Source organism: Ambystoma mexicanum, chromosome 12 (genome assembly GCF_040938575.1).
Source record: "Ambystoma mexicanum isolate Mex_15411 chromosome 12, UKY_AmexF1_1, whole genome shotgun sequence".
Lineage (NCBI taxonomy): Eukaryota > Metazoa > Chordata > Amphibia > Caudata > Ambystomatidae > Ambystoma > Ambystoma mexicanum.
In genome coordinates, this window is record NC_090936.1 from 213023781 (window position 1) to 213037746 (window position 13966).

Consider the following 13966-nt stretch of genomic DNA (forward strand, 5'->3'; position numbering starts at 1 on the left):
CCTTCCCATTCCAAACCTGAGACCCTTCCTATAGCTTGAGGTGTGATATCCAACTCCTTCCCATTCCAATTCTGAGACCCTTCTTATACCATGAGACTTGATATCTCAATGCTTCTAATACCAAACCTGAGACCCGTCCTATAACATGAGATGTGATATCCAAATCCTTCCCCTTCCAAACCTTAGACCCTTCCTTTATCATGAGATGTGGTATCCAACTCCTTCCCATTCCAATCCTGAGACCCTTCCTTTATCATGAGATGTGATATCTCTATGCTTCTAATACCAAACCTGAGACCCTTCCTATAACATGAGATGGGATATCCAACTCCTTCCCATTCCAATCCTGAGACCCTTCCGATAGCAGAGATGTGATATCTCAATGCTTATACCAAACCTGAGACCCTTCCTATGGCCTGAGATGTCATATACAACTCCTTCCCATTCCAATCCTGAGACCCTTCCTTTAGCATGAGATGTGATATCTCAATGCTTATACCAAATCTGAGACCCTTCCTATAGCATGAGATGTGATATCCAAATCCTTCCCATTCCAATCCTGAGACCCTTCCTATAGCATGAGATGTGATATCCCAATGCTTATACCAAACCTGAGAGCCTACCTATAGCATGAGATGTGATATCCAAGTCCATCCCATTCCAATCCTTAGACCCTTCCTACAGCATGCGATGTGATATCTCAATGATTCTAATACCAAACCAGAGACTCTTACTATAACATGAGATGGGATATCCAACTCCTTCCCATTCCAATCCTGAGCCGCTTCCGATAGCGGAGATGTGATATCTCAATGCTTATACCAAACCTGAGACCCTTCCTATAACATGAGATGTGATATCCAACTCCTTCCCGTTCCAAACCTGAGACACTAACTATAGCATATGTGATATCCAACTCCTTCCCATTCCAAACATGAGACCCTTCCTATAGCAAGAAAGTAATATCCAACTCCTACCCATTCCAATCCTGAGACCCTTCCTATAGCAAGAGATGTGATATCCAAATCCTTCCCATTCCAATCCTGAGACCCTTCCTATAACATGAGAAGGGATATCCAACTCCTTCCCATTCCAACCTGAGACCCTTCCGATAGCAGAGATGTGATATCTCAATGCTTATACCAAACCTGAGACCCTTCCTATGGCATGAGATGTGATATCCAACTCCTCGCCATTCAAATCCTGAGACCCTTCCTATAGCATGAGAAGGGATATCCAACTCCTTCCCCTTCCAAACCTGAGAGCCTTCCTATAGCATGAGATATGATATCCAAGTCCTTCCCATTCCAATCCTGAGACCCTTCCTATAACATGAAATGTGATATCCAACTCCTTCCCATTCCAACCTGAGACCCTTCCTATAGCATGAGATGGGATATCCAACTCCTTCCAAATCCAATACTGATCCCTTCCAATAGCATGAATTGTGATGTCCCAATGCTTCTACCAAACCCGAGACCCATACTATGGCATGAGATGTGATATCAAACTCATTCCCATTCCAATCCTGAGACTCTTCCTATAGCTTGAGATGTGATATCCAACTCCTTCCCATTCCAATTCTGAGACCCTTCCTATGCCATGAGACTTGATATCTCAATGCTTCTAATACCAAACCTGAGACCCGTCCTATAACATGAGATGTGATATCCAAATCTTTCCCCTTCCAAACCTTAGACCCTTCCTTTAACATGAGATGTGATATCCAACTCCTTCCCATTCCAATCCTGAGACCCTTCCGATATCATGAGATTTGTTATCTCAATGCTTCTAATATCAAACTTGAGACCCTCCCTATAGCATGAGATGTGACATCCAAGTCCTCCCCATTCCAATCCTGAGACCCTTCCTATAGCATGAGATGTGATATCTCAATGCTTCTAATACCAAACCTGAGACCCTTCCTATAACATGAGATGTCATTTACAACTCCTTCCCAATCCAATCCTGAGACCCTTCCTATAACATGAAATGTGATATCCAACTCCTTCCCATTCCAACCTGAGACCCTTCCTATAGCATGAGATGGCATATCCAACTTCTTCCAAATCCAATACTGATACCCTTCCGATAGCATGAGATGTGATATCCCAATGCTGCTACCAAACCTGAGACCCATACTATGGCATGAGATGTGATATCAAACTCCTTCCCATTCCAATCCTGAGACCCTTCCTATAGCTTGAGGTGTGATATCCAAATCCTTCCCATTCCAATTCTGAGACCCTTCTTATACCATGAGACTTGATATCTCAATGCTTCTAATACCAAACCTGAGACCCGTCCTATAACATGAGATGTGATATCCAAATCCTTCCCCTTCCAAACCTTAGACCCTTCCTTTATCATGAGATGTGATATCCATCTCCTTCCCATTCCAATCCTGAGACCCTTCCGATATCATGAGATTTGTTATCTCAATGCTTCTAATATCAAACTTGAGACCCTCCCTATAGCATGAGATGTGACATCCAAGTCCTTCCCATTCCAATCCTGAGACCCTTCCTATAGCATGAGATGTGATATCTCAATGCTTCTAATACCAAACCTGAGACCATTCCTATAACATGAGATGGGATATCCAACTCCTTCCCATTCCAATCCTGAGACCCTTCCGATAGCAGAGATGTGATATCTCAATGCTTATACCAAACCTGAGACCCTTCCTATGGCCTGAGATGTCATATACAACTCCTTCCCATTCCAATCCTGAGACCCTTCCTTTAGCATGAGATGTGATATCTCAATGCTTATACCAAATCTGAGACCCTTCCTATAGCATGAGATGTGATATCCAATTCCTTCCCATTCCAATCCTGAGACCCTTCCTATAGCATGAGATGTGATATCTCAATGCTTATACCACACCTGAGAGCCTACCTATAGCATGAGATGTGATATCCAAGTCCATCCCATTCCAATCCTTAGACCCTTCCTACAGCATGCAATGTGATATCTCAATGATTCTAATACCAAACCAGAGACTCTTCCTATAACATGAGATGAGATATCCAACTCCTTCCCATTCCAATCCTGAGACCCTTCCGATAGCAGAGATGTGATATCTCAATGCTTATACCAAACCTGAGACCCTTCCTATGGCCTGAGATGTCATATACAACTCCTTCCCATTCCAATCCTGAGCCGCTTCCGATAGCAGAGATGTGATATCTCAATGCTTATACCAAACCTGAGACCCTTCCTATAACATGAGATGTGATATTCAACTCCTTCCCGTTCCAAACCTGAGACACTAACTATAGCATATGTGATAAAACTGCTTCCCATTCCAAACATGAGACCCTTCCTATAGCAAGAAGTAATATCCAACTCCTACCCATTCCAATCCTGAGACCCTTCCTATAACATGAGATGTGATATCCAACTCCTTCCCATTCAAATCCTGAGACCCTTCCTATAGCATGAGAAGGGATATCCAACTCCTTCCCAATCCAATCCTGAGACCCTTCCGATAGCAGAGACGTGATATCTCAATGCTTCTACCAAACCTGAGACCCTTCCTTTAGCATGAGATGTGATATCCAAAAACTTCACATTCCAATCCTGAGACCCTTCCTATAACATGAGATGTGATATCCAATTCCTTCCCATTCCAAACCTGAGACCCTTCCTATTGGATGAGATGTGATATCCAACTCCTTCCATTCCAACCCTGAGACCCTTCCTATAGCATGAGATGTGATGTCTCAATGCTTCTAATACCAAACCTGAGATCCTTCCTATAACATGAGATGTGATATCCAACTCCTTCCATTCCAATCCTGAGACCCGTCCTATAGCATGAGATGTGATATCTCAATGCTTATACCAAACCTGAGACCCTTCCTATAGCATGAGATGTGATATCCAACTACTTCCCATTCCAATCCTGAGACCCTTCCTATAGCATGAGATGTGATATCTCAATGCTTCTAATACCAAACCTGAGATCCTTCCTCTAACATGAAATGTGATATCCAACTCCTTCCCTTTCCAAACCTAAGAGCCTATCTATAGCATGAGATGTGATATCCAAGTCCTTCCCATTCCAATCCTTAGACCCTTCCTACAGCATGCAATATGATATCTCAATGATTCTAATAACAAACCTGAGACCCGTCCTATAGCATGAGATATGATATCCAAGTCCTTCCCATTCCAATCCTGAGGCCCTTCCTATAACATGAAATGTGATATCCAACTCTTTCCCATTCCAACCTGAGACCCTTCCTATAGCATGAGATGGGATATCCAACTTCTTCCAAATCCAATACTGATACCCTTCCGATAGCATGAGATGTGCTATCCCAATGCTTCTACCAAACCTGAGACCCATACTATGGCATGAGATGTGATATCAAACTCCTTCCCATTCCAATCCTGAGACCCTTCCTATAGCTTGAGGTGTGATATCCAACTCCTTCCCATTCCAATTCTGAGACCCTTCTTATACCATGAGACTTGATATCTCAATGCTTCTAATACCAAACCTGAGACCCGTCCTATAACATGAGATGTGATATCCAAATCCTTCCCCTTCCAAACCTTAGACCCTTCCTTTATCATGAGATGTGGTATCCAACTCCTTCCCATTCCAATCCTGAGACCCTTCCTTTATCATGAGATGTGATATCTCTATGCTTCTAATACCAAACCTGAGACCCTTCCTATAACATGAGATGGGATATCCAACTCCTTCCCATTCCAATCCTGAGACCCTTCCGATAGCAGAGATGTGATATCTCAATGCTTATACCAAACCTGAGACCCTTCCTATGGCCTGAGATGTCATATACAACTCCTTCCCATTCCAATCCTGAGACCCTTCCTTTAGCATGAGATGTGATATCTCAATGCTTATACCAAATCTGAGACCCTTCCTATAGCATGAGATGTGATATCCAAATCCTTCCCATTCCAATCCTGAGACCCTTCCTATAGCATGAGATGTGATATCTCAATGCTTATACCAAACCTGAGAGCCTACCTATAGCATGAGATGTGATATCCAAGTCCATCCCATTCCAATCCTTAGACCCTTCCTACAGCATGCGATGTGATATCTCAATGATTCTAATACCAAACCAGAGACTCTTACTATAACATGAGATGGGATATCCAACTCCTTCCCATTCCAATCCTGAGCCGCTTCCGATAGCGGAGATGTGATATCTCAATGCTTATACCAAACCTGAGACCCTTCCTATAACATGAGATGTGATATCCAACTCCTTCCCGTTCCAAACCTGAGACACTAACTATAGCATATGTGATATCCAACTCCTTCCCATTCCAAACATGAGACCCTTCCTATAGCAAGAAAGTAATATCCAACTCCTACCCATTCCAATCCTGAGACCCTTCCTATAGCAAGAGATGTGATATCCAAATCCTTCCCATTCCAATCCTGAGACCCTTCCTATAACATGAGAAGGGATATCCAACTCCTTCCCATTCCAACCTGAGACCCTTCCGATAGCAGAGATGTGATATCTCAATGCTTATACCAAACCTGAGACCCTTCCTATGGCATGAGATGTGATATCCAACTCCTCGCCATTCAAATCCTGAGACCCTTCCTATAGCATGAGAAGGGATATCCAACTCCTTCCCCTTCCAAACCTGAGAGCCTTCCTATAGCATGAGATATGATATCCAAGTCCTTCCCATTCCAATCCTGAGACCCTTCCTATAACATGAAATGTGATATCCAACTCCTTCCCATTCCAACCTGAGACCCTTCCTATAGCATGAGATGGGATATCCAACTCCTTCCAAATCCAATACTGATCCCTTCCAATAGCATGAATTGTGATATCCCAATGCTTCTACCAAACCCGAGACCCATACTATGGCATGAGATGTGATATCAAACTCATTCCCATTCCAATCCTGAGACTCTTCCTATAGCTTGAGATGTGATATCCAACTCCTTCCCATTCCAATTCTGAGACCCTTCCTATGCCATGAGACTTGATATCTCAATGCTTCTAATACCAAACCTGAGACCCGTCCTATAACATGAGATGTGATATCCAAATCTTTCCCCTTCCAAACCTTAGACCCTTCCTTTAACATGAGATGTGATATCCAACTCCTTCCCATTCCAATCCTGAGACCCTTCCGATATCATGAGATTTGTTATCTCAATGCTTCTAATATCAAACTTGAGACCCTCCCTATAGCATGAGATGTGACATCCAAGTCCTCCCCATTCCAATCCTGAGACCCTTCCTATAGCATGAGATGTGATATCTCAATGCTTCTAATACCAAACCTGAGACCCTTCCTATAACATGAGATGTCATTTACAACTCCTTCCCAATCCAATCCTGAGACCCTTCCTATAACATGAAATGTGATATCCAACTCCTTCCCATTCCAACCTGAGACCCTTCCTATAGCATGAGATGGCATATCCAACTTCTTCCAAATCCAATACTGATACCCTTCCGATAGCATGAGATGTGATATCCCAATGCTGCTACCAAACCTGAGACCCATACTATGGCATGAGATGTGATATCAAACTCCTTCCCATTCCAATCCTGAGACCCTTCCTATAGCTTGAGGTGTGATATCCAAATCCTTCCCATTCCAATTCTGAGACCCTTCTTATACCATGAGACTTGATATCTCAATGCTTCTAATACCAAACCTGAGACCCGTCCTATAACATGAGATGTGATATCCAAATCCTTCCCCTTCCAAACCTTAGACCCTTCCTTTATCATGAGATGTGATATCCAACTCCTTCCCATTCCAATCCTGAGACCCTTCCGATATCATGAGATTTGTTATCTCAATGCTTCTAATATCAAACTTGAGACCCTCCCTATAGCATGAGATGTGACATCCAAGTCCTTCCCATTCCAATCCTGAGACCCTTCCTATAGCATGAGATGTGATATCTCAATGCTTCTAATACCAAACCTGAGACCATTCCTATAACATGAGATGGGATATCCAACTCCTTCCCATTCCAATCCTGAGACCCTTCCTTTAGCATGAGATGTGATATCTCAATGCTTATACCAAATCTGAGACCCTTCCTATAGCATGAGATGTGATATCCAATTCCTTCCCATTCCAATCCTGAGACCCTTCCTATAGCATGAGATGTGATATCTCAATGCTTATACCACACCTGAGAGCCTACCTATAGCATGAGATGTGATATCCAAGTCCATCCCATTCCAATCCTTAGACCCTTCCTACAGCATGCGATGTGATATCTCAATGATTCTAATACCAAACCAGAGACTCTTCCTATAGCATGAGATGGGATATCCAACTTCTTCCAAATCCAATACTGATACCCTTCCGATAGCATGAGATGTGCTATCCCAATGCTTCTACCAAACCTGAGACCCATACTATGGCATGAGATGTGATATCAAACTCCTTCCCATTCCAATCCTGAGACCCTTCCTATAGCTTGAGGTGTGATATCCAACTCCTTCCCATTCCAATTCTGAGACCCTTCTTATACCATGAGACTTGATATCTCAATGCTTCTAATACCAAACCTGAGACCCGTCCTATAACATGAGATGTGATATCCAAATCCTTCCCCTTCCAAACCTTAGACCCTTCCTTTATCATGAGATGTGGTATCCAACTCCTTCCCATTCCAATCCTGAGACCCTTCCTTTATCATGAGATGTGATATCTCTATGCTTCTAATACCAAACCTGAGACCCTTCCTATAACATGAGATGGGATATCCAACTCCTTCCCATTCCAATCCTGAGACCCTTCCGATAGCAGAGATGTGATATCTCAATGCTTATACCAAACCTGAGACCCTTCCTATGGCCTGAGATGTCATATACAACTCCTTCCCATTCCAATCCTGAGACCCTTCCTTTAGCATGAGATGTGATATCTCAATGCTTATACCAAATCTGAGACCCTTCCTATAGCATGAGATGTGATATCCAATTCCTTCCCATTCCAATCCTGAGACCCTTCCTATAGCATGAGATGTGATATCTCAATGCTTATACCACACCTGAGAGCCTACCTATAGCATGAGATGTGATATCCAAGTCCATCCCATTCCAATCCTTAGACCCTTCCTACAGCATGCGATGTGATATCTCAATGATTCTAATACCAAACCAGAGACTCTTCCTATAACATGAGATGAGATATCCAACTCCTTCCCATTCCAATCCTGAGACCCTTCCGATAGCAGAGATGTGATATCTCAATGCTTATACCAAACCTGAGACCCTTCCTATGGCCTGAGATGTCATATACAACTCCTTCCCATTCCAATCCTGAGACCCTTCCTATAGCATGAGATGTGATATCTCAATGCTTATACCAAACCTGAGAGCCTACCTATAGCATGAGATGTGATATCCAAGTCCATCCCATTCCAATCCTTAGACCCTTCCTACAGCATGCGATGTGATATCTCAATGATTCTAATACCAAACCAGAGACTCTTACTATAACATGAGATGGGATATCCAACTCCTTCCCATTCCAATCCTGAGCCGCTTCCGATAGCAGAGATGTGATATCTCAATGCTTATACCAAACCTGAGACCCTTCCTATAACATGAGATGTGATATTCAACTCCTTCCCGTTCCAAACCTGAGACACTAACTATAGCATATGTGATAAAACTGCTTCCCATTCCAAACATGAGACCCTTCCTATAGCAAGAAGTAATATCCAACTCCTACCCATTCCAATCCTGAGACCCTTCCTATAGCATGAGAAGGGATATCCAACTCCTTCCCAATCCAATCCTGAGACCCTTCCGATAGCAGAGACGTGATATCTCAATGCTTCTACCAAACCTGAGACCCTTCCTTTAGCATGAGATGTGATATCCAAAAACTTCACATTCCAATCCTGAGACCCTTCCTATAACATGAGATGTGATATCCAATTCCTTCCCATTCCAAACCTGAGACCCTTCCTATTGGATGAGATGTGATATCCAACTCCTTCCATTCCAACCCTGAGACCCTTCCTATAGCATGAGATGTGATGTCTCAATGCTTCTAATACCAAACCTGAGATCCTTCCTATAACATGAGATGTGATATCCAACTCCTTCCATTCCAATCCTGAGACCCGTCCTATAGCATGAGATGTGATATCTCAATGCTTATACCAAACCTGAGACCCTTCCTATAGCATGAGATGTGATATCCAACTACTTCCCATTCCAATCCTGAGACCCTTCCTATAGCATGAGATGTGATATCTCAATGCTTCTAATACCAAACCTGAGATCCTTCCTCTAACATGAAATGTGATATCCAACTCCTTCCCTTTCCAAACCTAAGAGCCTATCTATAGCATGAGATGTGATATCCAAGTCCTTCCCATTCCAATCCTTAGACCCTTCCTACAGCATGCAATATGATATCTCAATGATTCTAATAACAAACCTGAGACCCGTCCTATAGCATGAGATATGATATCCAAGTCCTTCCCATTCCAATCCTGAGACCCTTCCTATAACATGAAATGTGATATCCAACTCTTTCCCATTCCAACCTGAGATCCTTCCTATAGCATGAGATGGGATATCCAACTTCTTCCAAATCCAATACTGATACCCTTCCGATAGCATGAGATGTGCTATCCCAATGCTTCTACCAAACCTGAGACCCATACTATGGCATGAGATGTGATATCAAACTCCTTCCCATTCCAATCCTGAGACCCTTCCTATAGCTTGAGGTGTGATATCCAACTCCTTCCCATTCCAATTCTGAGACCCTTCTTATACCATGAGACTTGATATCTCAATGCTTCTAATACCAAACCTGAGACCCGTCCTATAACATGAGATGTGATATCCAAATCCTTCCCCTTCCAAACCTTAGACCCTTCCTTTATCATGAGATGTGGTATCCAACTCCTTCCCATTCCAATCCTGAGACCCTTCCTTTATCATGAGATGTGATATCTCTATGCTTCTAATACCAAACCTGAGACCCTTCCTATAACATGAGATGGGATATCCAACTCCTTCCCATTCCAATCCTGAGACCCTTCCGATAGCAGAGATGTTATATCTCAATGCTTATACCAAACCTGAGACCCTTCCTATGGCCTGAGATGTCATATACAACTCCTTCCCATTCCAATCCTGAGACCCTTCCTTTAGCATGAGATGTGATATCTCAATGCTTATACCAAATCTGAGACCCTTCCTATAGCATGAGATGTGATATCCAAATCCTTCCCATTCCAATCCTGAGACCCTTCCTATAGCATGAGATGTGATATCTCAATGCTTATACCAAACCTGAGAGCCTACCTATAGCATGAGATGTGATATCCAAGTCCATCCCATTCCAATCCTTAGACCCTTCCTACAGCATGCGATGTGATATCTCAATGATTCTAATACCAAACCAGAGACTCTTACTATAACATGAGATGGGATATCCAACTCCTTCCCATTCCAATCCTGAGCCGCTTCCGATAGCGGAGATGTGATATCTCAATGCTTATACCAAACCTGAGACCCTTCCTATAACATGAGATGTGATATCCAACTCCTTCCCGTTCCAAACCTGAGACACTAACTATAGCATATGTGATATCCAACTCCTTCCCATTCCAAACATGAGACCCTTCCTATAGCAAGAAAGTAATATCCAACTCCTACCCATTCCAATCCTGAGACCCTTCCTATAGCAAGAGATGTGATATCCAAATCCTTCCCATTCCAATCCTGAGACCCTTCCTATAACATGAGAAGGGATATCCAACTCCTTCCCATTCCAACCTGAGACCCTTCCGATAGCAGAGATGTGATATCTCAATGCTTATACCAAACCTGAGACCCTTCCTATGGCATGAGATGTGATATCCAACTCCTCGCCATTCAAATCCTGAGACCCTTCCTATAGCATGAGAAGGGATATCCAACTCCTTCCCAATCCAATCCTGAGACCCTTCCGATAGCAGAGACGTGATATCTCAATGCTTCTACCAAACCTGAGACCCTTCCTTTAGCATGAGATGTGATATCCAAATCCTTCACATTCCAATCCTGAGACCCTTCCTATAGCATGAGATGTGATATCTCAATGCTTCTAATACCAAACCTGAGATCCTTCCTAAAACATGAGATGTGATATCCAATTCCTTCCCATTCCAAACCTGAGACCCTTCCTATTGGATGAGATGTGATATCCAACTCCTTCCCATTCCAACCCTGAGACCCTTCCTATAGCATGAGATGTGATGTCTCAATGCTTCTAATACCAAACCTGAGATCCTTCCTATAACATGAGATGTGATATCCAACTCCTTCCATTCCAATCCTGAGACCCGTCCTATAGCATGAGATGTGATATCTCAATGCTTATACCAAACCTGAGACACTTCCTATAGCATGAGATGTGATATCCAAGTCCTTCCCATTCCAACCCTTAGACCCTTCCTACAGCATGCAATATGATATCTCAATGATTCTAATAACAAACCTGAGACCCGTCCTATAACATGAGATGGGATATCCAACTCCTTCCCATTCCAATCCTGAGACACTTCCGATAGCAGAGATGTGATATCTCAATGCTTATACCAAACCTGAGACCCTTCCTATAACATGAGATGTGATATCCAAATCCTTCCCGTTCCAAACCTGAGACCCTTCCTTTAGCATGAGATGTGATATCCAGCTCCTTCCCATTCCAATCCTGAGACACTTCCGATAGCATGAGATGTGATATCTCAATGCTTCTAATATCAAAACTGAGACCCTCCCTATAGCATGATATGTGATATCTAAGTCCTTCCCATTCCAATCCTGAGACACTCCCTATAGCATGAGAAGTGATATCCAACTCTTTCCCATTCCAATCCTGAGACCCTTCCTATAGCATGAGATATGATATCTCAATACTTCTAATACCAAACGTGATTTCCTTCCGATAACATGAGATGTGATATCCAAATCCTTCCCCTTCCAAACCTGAGACCCTCCCTTTAGCATGAGATGTGATATCCAACTCCTTCCCATTCCAATCCTGAGACCCTTCTGATAGCATGAGATGTGATATCTCAATGCTTCTAATACCAAACCTGAGATCCTTCCGATAGCATGAGATGTGATATCTCAATGCTTCTAATACCAAACCTGAGATCCTTCCTATAACATGAGATGTGATATCCAAATCCTTCCCCTTCCAAACCTGAGACCCTCCCTTTAGCATGAGATGTGATATCCAACTCCTTCCCATTCCATTCCTGAGACCCTTCTGATAGCATGAGATGTGATATCTCAATGCCTCTAATACCAAACCTGAGATCCTACCTCTAACATGAAATGTGATATCCAACTCTTTCCCCTTCCAAACCTGAGAGCCTTCCTATAGCATGAGATGTGATATCCAAGTCCTTCCCATTCCAATCCTGAGACCCTTCCTATAGCTTGAGATGTGATATCCAACTCCTTCCCATTCCAATTCTGAGACCCTTCCTATACTCTGAGACTTGATATCTCAATGCTTCTAATACCAAACCTGAGACCCGTAATATAACATGAGATGTGATATCCAAATCCTTCCCCTTCCAAACCTTAGACCCTTCATTTATCATGAGATGTGATATCCAACTCCTTCCCATTCCAATCCTGAGACCCTTCCGATATCATGAGATGTGATATCTCAATGCTTCTAATACCAAACCTGAGACCCTTCCTATAACATGAGATGGGAATATCCAACTCCTTCCCATTCCAATCCTGAGACCCTTCCGATAGCAGAGATGTGATATCTCAATGCTTATACCAAACCTGAGACCCTTCCTATGGCATGAGATGTGATATCCAACTCCTTGCCATTCAAATCCTGAGACCCTTCCTATAGCATGAGAAGGGATATCCAACTCCTTCCCAATCCAATCCTGAGACCCTTCCGATAGAAGAGACGTGATATCTCAATGCTTCTACCAAACCTGAGACCCTTCCTTTAGCATGAGATGTGATATCCAAATCCTTCACATTCCAATCCTGAGACCCTTCCTATAGCATGAGATGTGATGTCTCAATGCTTCTAATACCAAACCTGAGATCCTTCCTATAACATGAGATGTGATATCCAACTCCTTCCCATTCCAATCCTGAGACCCTTCCTACAGCATGAGATGTGATGTCTCAATGCTTCTAATACCAAACCTGAGACCCGTCCTATAACATGAGATGTGATATCCAAATCTTTCCCCTTCCAAACCTTAGACCCTTCCTTTATCATGAGATGTGATATCCAACTCCTTCCCATTCCAATCCTGAGACCCTTCCGATATCATGAGATTTGTTATCTCAATGCTTCTAATATCAAAATTGAGACCCTCCCTATAGCATGAGATGGGATATCCAACTCCTTCCCATTCCAATCCTGAGACCCTTCCGATAGCAGAGATGTGATATCTCAATGCTTATACCAAATCTGAGACCCTTCCTATAGCATGAGATGTGATATCCAACTCCTTCCCATTCCAATCCTGAGACCCTTCCTATAGCATGAGATGTGATGTCTCAATGCTTCTAATACCAAACCTGAGATCCTTCCTATAACATGAGATGTGATATCCAACTCCTTCCCATTCCAATCCTGAGACCCTTCCTATAGCATGAGATGTGCTATCTCAATGCTTATACCAAACCTGAGACCCTTCCTAAAGCTTGAGATGTGATATCCAACTCCTTCCCATTGCAATCCTGCGACCCTTCCTATAGCATGAGATGTGATATCTCAAGGCCTCTAATACCAAACCTGAGATCCTTCCTCTAACATGAAATGTGATATCCAACTCCTTCCCCTTCCAAACCTGAGAGCCTTCCTATAGCATGAGATATGATATCCAAGTCCTTCCCATTCCAATCCTGAGACCCTTCCTATAACATGAAATGTGATATCCAACTCCTTCCCATTCCAACCTGAGACCCTTCCTATA